The sequence below is a fragment of the Propithecus coquereli genome, unplaced genomic scaffold (genome assembly GCF_000956105.1).
Source record: "Propithecus coquereli isolate 6110/MARCELLA unplaced genomic scaffold, Pcoq_1.0 Scaffold138, whole genome shotgun sequence".
NCBI classification, from domain to species: domain Eukaryota; kingdom Metazoa; phylum Chordata; class Mammalia; order Primates; family Indriidae; genus Propithecus; species Propithecus coquereli.
This window is the reverse complement of record NW_012138080.1, coordinates 1,354,567-1,363,045: the sequence shown is the minus strand read 5'-3', so window position 1 is coordinate 1,363,045 and position 8,479 is coordinate 1,354,567. Positions and strand designations below refer to the sequence as shown.

At 35.1% G+C, this 8,479-nt stretch overlaps 1 long non-coding RNA gene across 1 annotated transcript in view; it reads right to left on the bottom strand.

The window, feature by feature from the left end:
• LOC105806127 overlaps nucleotides 1-8,479 on the bottom strand; it is a 401,664-nt gene that overhangs the window by 187,182 nt on the left and 206,003 nt on the right. The gene's annotated exons all lie outside the window — the stretch shown is intronic.

Genomic DNA, 8,479 nt, shown 5'->3' with positions numbered 1-8,479 from the left:
ATTAACAAGCTGACCAGCATAAACACACACACACCCGCACACACCCCCGCATGAATGTATGCATGTGTATGTGTATGGCAATGTTGATTTTGCCAAGAAGTGCCATCACTGTTCCCCAGAATATTTACAAGCATACTATATACACATATGTATATATATAACATATTCTCAGTCTTGTTTTCTATGGTCCAAAAATTAATTATCTCTTTGGAAAGCAATTTGTTCTCGATAGTGTGCTGTAGAGATGTACCAGCACCCTTTGTCACACCGTTTTTTAAAATTCAAGCTCACTTCCTAATATACTTATGTCAAAGTCAAGACATGATACAAAAAATCAGAAGGTCACCAATATCACTTGGACTTATTACTAAATATGGGATTCTAGCAGATGCTTTTTGCATGCATTTTGAGTCCACCCAGCAATAAATGCCTCCCTTTTTTATAAACATAAAGACATGAATTATTAAAAAATTAAAGACATTTAGAATAATGGTCCTCCATACGCAAAGCATTTATTTCAACCTTCATCATTCATAGTTTATTGCATTGATTTTTTTTCATCAGTTTACTTAGTATTAGGCTTCCACTGAACTCATCAATAAGAAATGAATTTTAGTAACTTTCGAATCCACTTATTATTTTTCCTTTTATTTGTAGTGAATTTTTCTTCTCTCAATGGTATTACTGCAATAAGTCAGTCATTATTTCTTTATGTTTTCCTTCCTTTCGTTAGTATTTCATTTCCCTTTACAGCACATCTTGTGATCACAAAGAAAACAGAGACACTTATTTCTTTTAACAGTTGAAATTGCTGCAAGTGATTTAGCTGTCATTTAATTTGATTCCTCTCTTCTGTCTGTGGAGAAATATGTTTAATGTACTGGAAATTATGTTAATAAGAAAAAGCATTATCTCATTTAATGAAATAAATATACAAATATTTCAAAATAAAATAAAGAGGCAATCTTCACCGAGAAAAATGTCTCTTATGGTTTACATAAAATAAACAAATGAGGAAAAAATCATGAATACATTGAAACACTGACAAAAATTATGCCTGCATTCAAGGGGGGAGTGGGAGCTTGGTAACTGAATTACCCACAACTTAATCAAATATTTTTAAAAAAAATATGGACACATATTAAAGATCAAATTATTAATTTTATGTTTCCAATTACCTCAAGCAAGATTATTTCCTTTTTCTGAATATAAGCTAGGTTTTTGAAAAGTTTTCTTTGTATTTTTTCTATTCTATCTCAATTGGTCTTTCAACGATTGCTATTGCTCAAATTAATAATTATCAGCAATCTCATTGAAAACATGACCAACAATCCATGTAACTATAAGAAAGGTTAGAATTCCTTTGATTTTGCTAATCAAAACAGAGTCAATGAACTCGTTCCAAAGCTTTTATATATTAAAATTTATCTAATGTACAAAAAGGTTAAATAAATATTGTTAGTGATTTGAGCTAAACTTGAAGCAATTATGTAATAAAAGCATGACCACAGTAACAGAAACACATAATTAGCAATTTAATTACTGGCATGAAGACAAGCTAAAGATGTCAATAAAAAAAAAATCTTTAGTGACAAGCCGATTTTATTCTCTTTGCTGCAATTTGAGAGAAATACGCACCACCTGATGAGCAAAACCACTTTTATACAAAACACCTTACCCCTCCATAAACTGAAATATACCCAATTTAAAATATTTCTGATTTCATATTGCATAGTGAATCATTACATTTTCTCCCATTTACATTAGCACTTTCTCTTCTCTGAAAATACAATGTGTCCAGTTAGCAAGTAAAGAACATTATGTTTTTTTTTAAAAAAATGAGTTAAAGTAGCAGGTGTTCTTTGTTTCAATTTCATTTTTTTCCAGCTTCAATAATATGTTTGATAGCAATGCTTCCCTGTATATGACATTCCAAATATCCTATCTTTTCTTATCTTCTAAATTTCAGCTGAGAAACACACACAAACCATCAATTGTATTAAAAGAAAATAAATTCTAACCATAGTAGAAAGAGTGAGGCTAATTGGGCATTTCTTTCGGTCTTTCACAATTTCTTTCCCTCCCTCATCTCTGTAGTTAAGGTTATAGGTGGGAAATAAAGGAGAAAAATGAGTAAGTTCAGTTTATTGTGAAATGGGTCCCTTGTGTTTTTTCATCACAATCCCAAGTTTTGGATTTTTAAACAGTCCTGAACTACTTATCTGAAAGTGTTCAATGCATCCTTACCACCTTCTATGTCACTAGTATTTAACCAGTAGCAGAAAACAGATACCTAGACAGAACCATACTGAAAGTTTTCCATCTTGTGATGAAAAGTGAATCATCTTGGCTGGTGTTCAATAGCCACTTGTACCAGCCCAGTACATGGAGTTAAATCATGAAAGACAGACTTGCTAAGACAGTTGGTTTATAAATACCCTTGGGGCATGATAGAATACACTTAAAACATAAACTCCAGCCTCTGAGAACATAATAAATAACTTCTATTAATAATACCATTGTCTTTTATCATGAACCTACTGATTCTGATGATTTTAACATATAGTTCCAATTAGATATCCTAACTAAACATTTCAGTCTAGAGAGAAGGTATAGAATACAAACTCAAATGTTCTAAGGAAATTAAAAATACTTTAAAAATATTTTTTATTTAGCCATAACCTGATAAATATTATACAAGAAAAGCAAATAATTGGGAGATGATTTTTTGGAGCCTCTTGGCTAATGTATTAATAACTAGAATCATTAACTTCCTACATATGTTTAGATTAAAGGTCCCTCCTTTTAACAAAGAGCTCCCTTTTCCAGTGAGCTTTTGATCACTGTTTAGTATACATCCCTATCAGCTTCTAAGTTTCTGTTTTAACTATAAACCTAAGCTTACTTGGATTTTCAACTATAATCATCTAGCCTTCAAACTCATCTTCTTTGTACACTTTTACAGTCCAGATACAAGGAGTTGCCTAGTGCTTTGTTATTTAAAACCAAGCATATTAATTTATAAACCCCATGTAAGACTTCCTGTACTAGCCATTATGGAAGCTAGTTAAGCAAGGGTACCTGCCTTTAGGAAGCTTACAGTCCAGTTAAGAAGATGGTATGTCCAAAGGTAATGTTGCCTCATAATTCAAGTGTAGTTATGATAAATGCCTAGGAGCTGACACAATAAATACAAGAAAGTTCATAAAATAAAGAGAACACAGGGTCTTTGTGAGTCACCCTCTTTACAAGCAAGTACTATTGGGAGAATTTTATAAATCTTTAAAATGCAGCATATCATCGGAACTTAGGAGCTAAACAGTCCCTTCTACAGGTGAAGAAACTGAGATCCAAAGAGGTTAAAGCACAAATGTATTAGACTGGGGACACCATCACAGTTTTGTTGACTTCGAGGCATGAAGAAGAAAACATCTGAGATGAAGGAATGACCAAGGGAGAAAGTCAGGTAGAGAGGAAGGGAAGGGATTCATGCAATATGTGTAGGACTAAGGTGGACCTAGGGAGGGTAGCAAGAGCAGTGAAAGAAAGATTGGAAATTTAAAAAGACAGGATTCATGGATAACTGGAAATGTGTTCTCTAGGTAGCAAGGAGCCTTTAGCAGTTTCTGAACAGAATGGTGGCATATGAATGCAGAATGAAGCTCGGATTGAAAGGTGAGAGACAAAAGACAAAAGATGGATGCTGTTGGTGGTCCACTGAGACTCCTTGACCCAGGTACACCGTACACCCTGCCCCTGCTGCTGGCAGAGTTGGTGGCTAATGGCTTCCAGCTGCCCCCTTTTCTGCAAGAATGCCCTCAGCCTCACAGGATCCACTTCACCATAGAGGTTAAAACTCTCTCCTCCAGCAACCCCCACACAAAAATTGCCTGATGGGAGGGAGCGGGCAAGAAAACCCACTTTCTTTGATTTGAGGGACATCAACTTTGTGGGGTAAGCGGTAGCTAGACTCTAGCTGAGACCACATGCCCTGCCCTCTTTCCTCTCTCCCGTTCTCTTCAATGCATCCTTGTCTCAGGGAAGCCTACCTGAGAGGAAGCAGTTAAGTGCCTGCACTGTCTTCCTCTCCCTTGGTGGAAGAATGAACCATGATGTTAACAGGTCAGTGACAGAAACATTACCTGACTCACCCAGAAAACAATCACCGCATCGGAAAAGCAACCAGGGCGTGCATGGAGGCTATCAAGATGTGGTTGCATTTTTCTGGTCTTTTTGGCTTTAATTGTTCAAAGAATGAATTTGGATGGCATCACTGGGGGAAAGTTTATAATTCAACCACTCTAGTCTGCACAGGAGATACAATGAAACTTCCACATCAGGTGGATATAAAAAAAAAAAAAGTAACCCAGCAGACACTCTGGGGTTCCCCATCCAAACCCCACATGAGCTTCACAATTTAGTAAATCATTAACTTCCATTTCTTACCCAACTGGAAAGGTCCCTGCTATGTCTGAACAAAAAAAAAAATCCTAAATTTACATCTATACCTATTTAAACTGTAAAATGACAAAGAAAAGACAATATTTTACAATACTAAGAAAGCCAAACAAAACCGTAAATGTTTTTAAATATAATAATCATATTTCTCTTGCACGCCCAACATAAATACCACAGTATCTTGAATCCTTATATAACACATTGATATTCTCTGTTATACCCTTTAAAACACTAACCATTGTTTGCGTCTAGGTCAGAGTTCCTGATTCTTCTCTCAAAAAAGTCTTCGTGCTATTTAAGGTGATGATGATTTGCCACAAAAACAGAAAAAACTTGTTTAATGACCTTGCATAATGTAAATTCTAAGACACTTCATAACCGTTCTATAACGAGGGAGAGGAGAGACTCGGGGCGGGGGGCAGGTGGGAAGGGTTGACCTGTGGGAGAATATGAGAATATAGTACCTAAACCACAAATCTTCATAAACTAATACGGCTTAAGTTTCTTTTCTTCTTAATGAGAATCCTTTCGTTTTCATGAGAAATTTCTTAACAACAATTTGTATCTAACACTTAATCTTTCTTCCTCTCTTCCTATACACTGTATTAATAACTGCCTGATAGCCAATTCTATCTTCCTCCAGTATAGTTTTGTAACAAATTTATGCTCAGAACAAATACACTACTGTGCAATGGGATTGGTTATTCATAGAGATGTCAAAGAGAATGTTAAAACTTTATAGCAGTGTTCTCAAAGCTGAACAAACTTAACCCGGTGAACCTAGTGAACAGATTCCTGGGTCCTACCCCCAGCATCTTGAATTAAGATCTGAGGACAGGCCACGAATCTCTTAGTATAGGAAGCACTATGGGTGATTATGACGCAAGTATCTGTAGACCAGACCTTGAAAGACCTCTAGCGAACTTGCACTAGCCTTTGAACTCTCCCGAATAGACACTGGCCCTTAAATCATACTATCTGGAAATCAGCTTGATTCCAAGATCTGATTTGAGAATCGAATCATGGAATCTCATCATTTACAGTGACACATTTAAGGATTGAATAACTTTTGCCTAAAATGCACAATTAGCTAAGAGTAAACAAATTTGTTGTTAACTTATTTTCCCTCAAAGTAAAAAAGAAATACTAAGAAAAAAAAAAAATTCACTTCTATCTTGGATAAGGTAATCCCATTGCTATATCATGTAGAATACATAATTGTACATCAAAGGGGTTAGCCAAAACTCAGTTTCTCTTATTTCTGCTGGTTTCTTAAACAATTGGAACCACTAAAATGAATTCCGATGCTAATGGCAATGATGACAAGGAAAGAAGCAGGACTTAAGACATTTAAATGTAAAGGCAAATTAATATTAAATGTTTCCCCCAAAACACTACCCTGGGGCAAGCACAATGAAGCTGAACTACAAATGGCTTATATACTTGTGGACTGCATGAAGAGAGGTGTCATGGAGAAAGGTGCTTTCAAAAAAAAAATTGAATGTAATCCAACAAAGATTTGGCAGACAACATATTTAAAAGGTTGGGAATGCTTGCAGAAATTGATTCATTCACACTGTTGTGAATCATTTAGCACACACTTCAAAGAGAGTTTAGCTTCTTAGTCTCTGCCTCCCACTTCCTGAGAAAGGCTGTTAATCAAAATGAAGACTCATAGATGCAGCCTTGGGAACAGCACAAAGGGATGAGGATGAAGGAACACCACATGGAACACTTTGCCTCCGCTAAAGGCAGTCAGGGTTTTTTGGTTTGTGTTTTTGTTTGTTTGTTTAATGCAGTAGTTTCACATATTAATACATAGATTCTCAGGCTGGGGTCATTATTACCATTACATAAAAAGTCTCATATTTAGGAAATGCTTCTGAATACACCTAAATCAAAAAGTACACTATCCATTTCACTTAAATTCAGCTCTCCTTGGAATTGTAAGATGGTAAAGGACAGCAATCCTCTAAGTAATCTAAAGTAAATGATTAAAAGTATCTTTGTAAAAATCTTGTGATTATAAAAGAAAATTAAGTGTCTTTCTTCAAAGAAAAAAGTTCGGATGCCATTTTAATGCTTTTTTAAAAAACCAATAAATCTATCAATTCCGTGTTAGACTTTAAACCAGGACATTAGATATAAACCATTACAAAAGCTGAAGTTCACACACACACACATGCACACACAAAACTAATAACTGAATAAGGTCAATAAAATGTGCTAGATTTATTTTATTTTGAAAGAGCCAGTAAATTTACTAGTACTTTAAAAATAAAAGATGATAAATTACCGGTTAAGTAAAATATGCAAGTGATAAATTGTTAGCAGTTAGGGTTGATAAATGATATTGTCAAATAATTAAAATAACAAAAAATTGTAGTTAAAGAAAAAGTACATAGAGTAAATATGTACTTACTGTCTGGCAGATGAACAAAAACTAACGTAGAGGTTTACAAATCCAAAGTAAGATGAGCCACAGTAGTGGATGGGATCATTGGAGGTGCACTAACCACACCCTCATATAGAATTCCTCATTCACCGTGCAAGGAGCACTAACACAAAATTAAGCTGTTGGATGTGTGTCCTATTACCAAAAAGGTCTTCTCCCACAATTATTGCAGTATACTAATGTGTTGTGTTAACATCATATTCATCTAGAAAAAAACAGTAATAGGAGGGGGAAGATGAGGAGGAGGAATTCATATTTTAAATATTTGAGGTAAGAGAGAACACACAATACAAATAACAGACAATTTAAAGTCACCTACATTTGGTTTTAAGATGCATAATATACTGCTAATATTCATTTTACTCTATCCATTGTGTGGATATAAACAAAAGTTATGACAAACAAATTTACTGCTTTGCTTATTTGGCTAAAGCAAGAATCGTGGTTCTTACTTCTTTATCTTAAAATACTTATTTCATGCCTTCACTAGTATGAGGTATATTTTTCATTAAATTCTTCTAACTATCCTATTACTATCACTATTTTATAGACAAGGAGGAGGAAACAGAGTGGGTCAGCAACTCGCCTGGCATTTATACCCTGTCTTACCAGTTCTTGTTCTAAATAAAGGCAGGGAGAGACATCTAGGGCAGGCATTGTCTTCATACTCATAACCCTTGGTCAGAGCTTCCTTTCTCAAGCCTCAGTCAAGTGTCTTATTCTCTGTGTAAGTAGGTTACAAAAAGGAATTTCATAACATGGATTCTCTTTTCCTCCATGTTTATAATTAATTTTCATTTGGCAATTTGTGACTAGAGCTGTGGGTGCTGATAAAGTGATTCATATAGACTGAGGACAAACTTGTATGTTGTTTAATTTAAAACATTGGCTCTCAACCCTGGATGCACAATTAGAATCACTTGAGGAGCTTTAAAAAAAAAAAAAATTCCTTGCCCAGGCCCCATCTCCAGAGATTTTGGCTTAATGGGCTGGGGTGGGGCCCACGCACTGGTATTTTTTCAAAAGCTCCCCAGGTGACTTTAATGCGAAGCCAGGGTTGAGACCCACTGATTTTACAGCCTGGAAATTACTGCATGACCAGGCAGGAGAGCTGATTTCTAGCCTACAGTATACCATAGATTTACGCTCTTAGGCAAATGGATCTTAGTTTTGTAAGCAATAAAATGGGAATAGTGTATTACATACTGGTACTAAAGAGTTAACGTAGCTTTTTTTTTCTTGTCCCTTCCAGATATAGGCTGACCTAAAGCTCAAGCCCTTGTTTTGGGATCTTAGGGGAGGGAAAGTGGGATATGAGTACAAAAATAAAAGGGGGATATTATTAGTGCCAATTTTTTTTAAAAAATCATTGTTTTCCATTTAGACAAATGGATTTGATAAATATTGTTAAAAGTTAGCTTAAAGTAATTTTTGAATTTCATTTCAAATTCACATTTACTTTTATACAATTTAAGAACCTCCGAAGCAATGAAGTATTGTTATAAGATGGATGGATTTGTGTTCCAACGTGTTAGGATAATAACACTGCCCATATTCAGGCTTCAA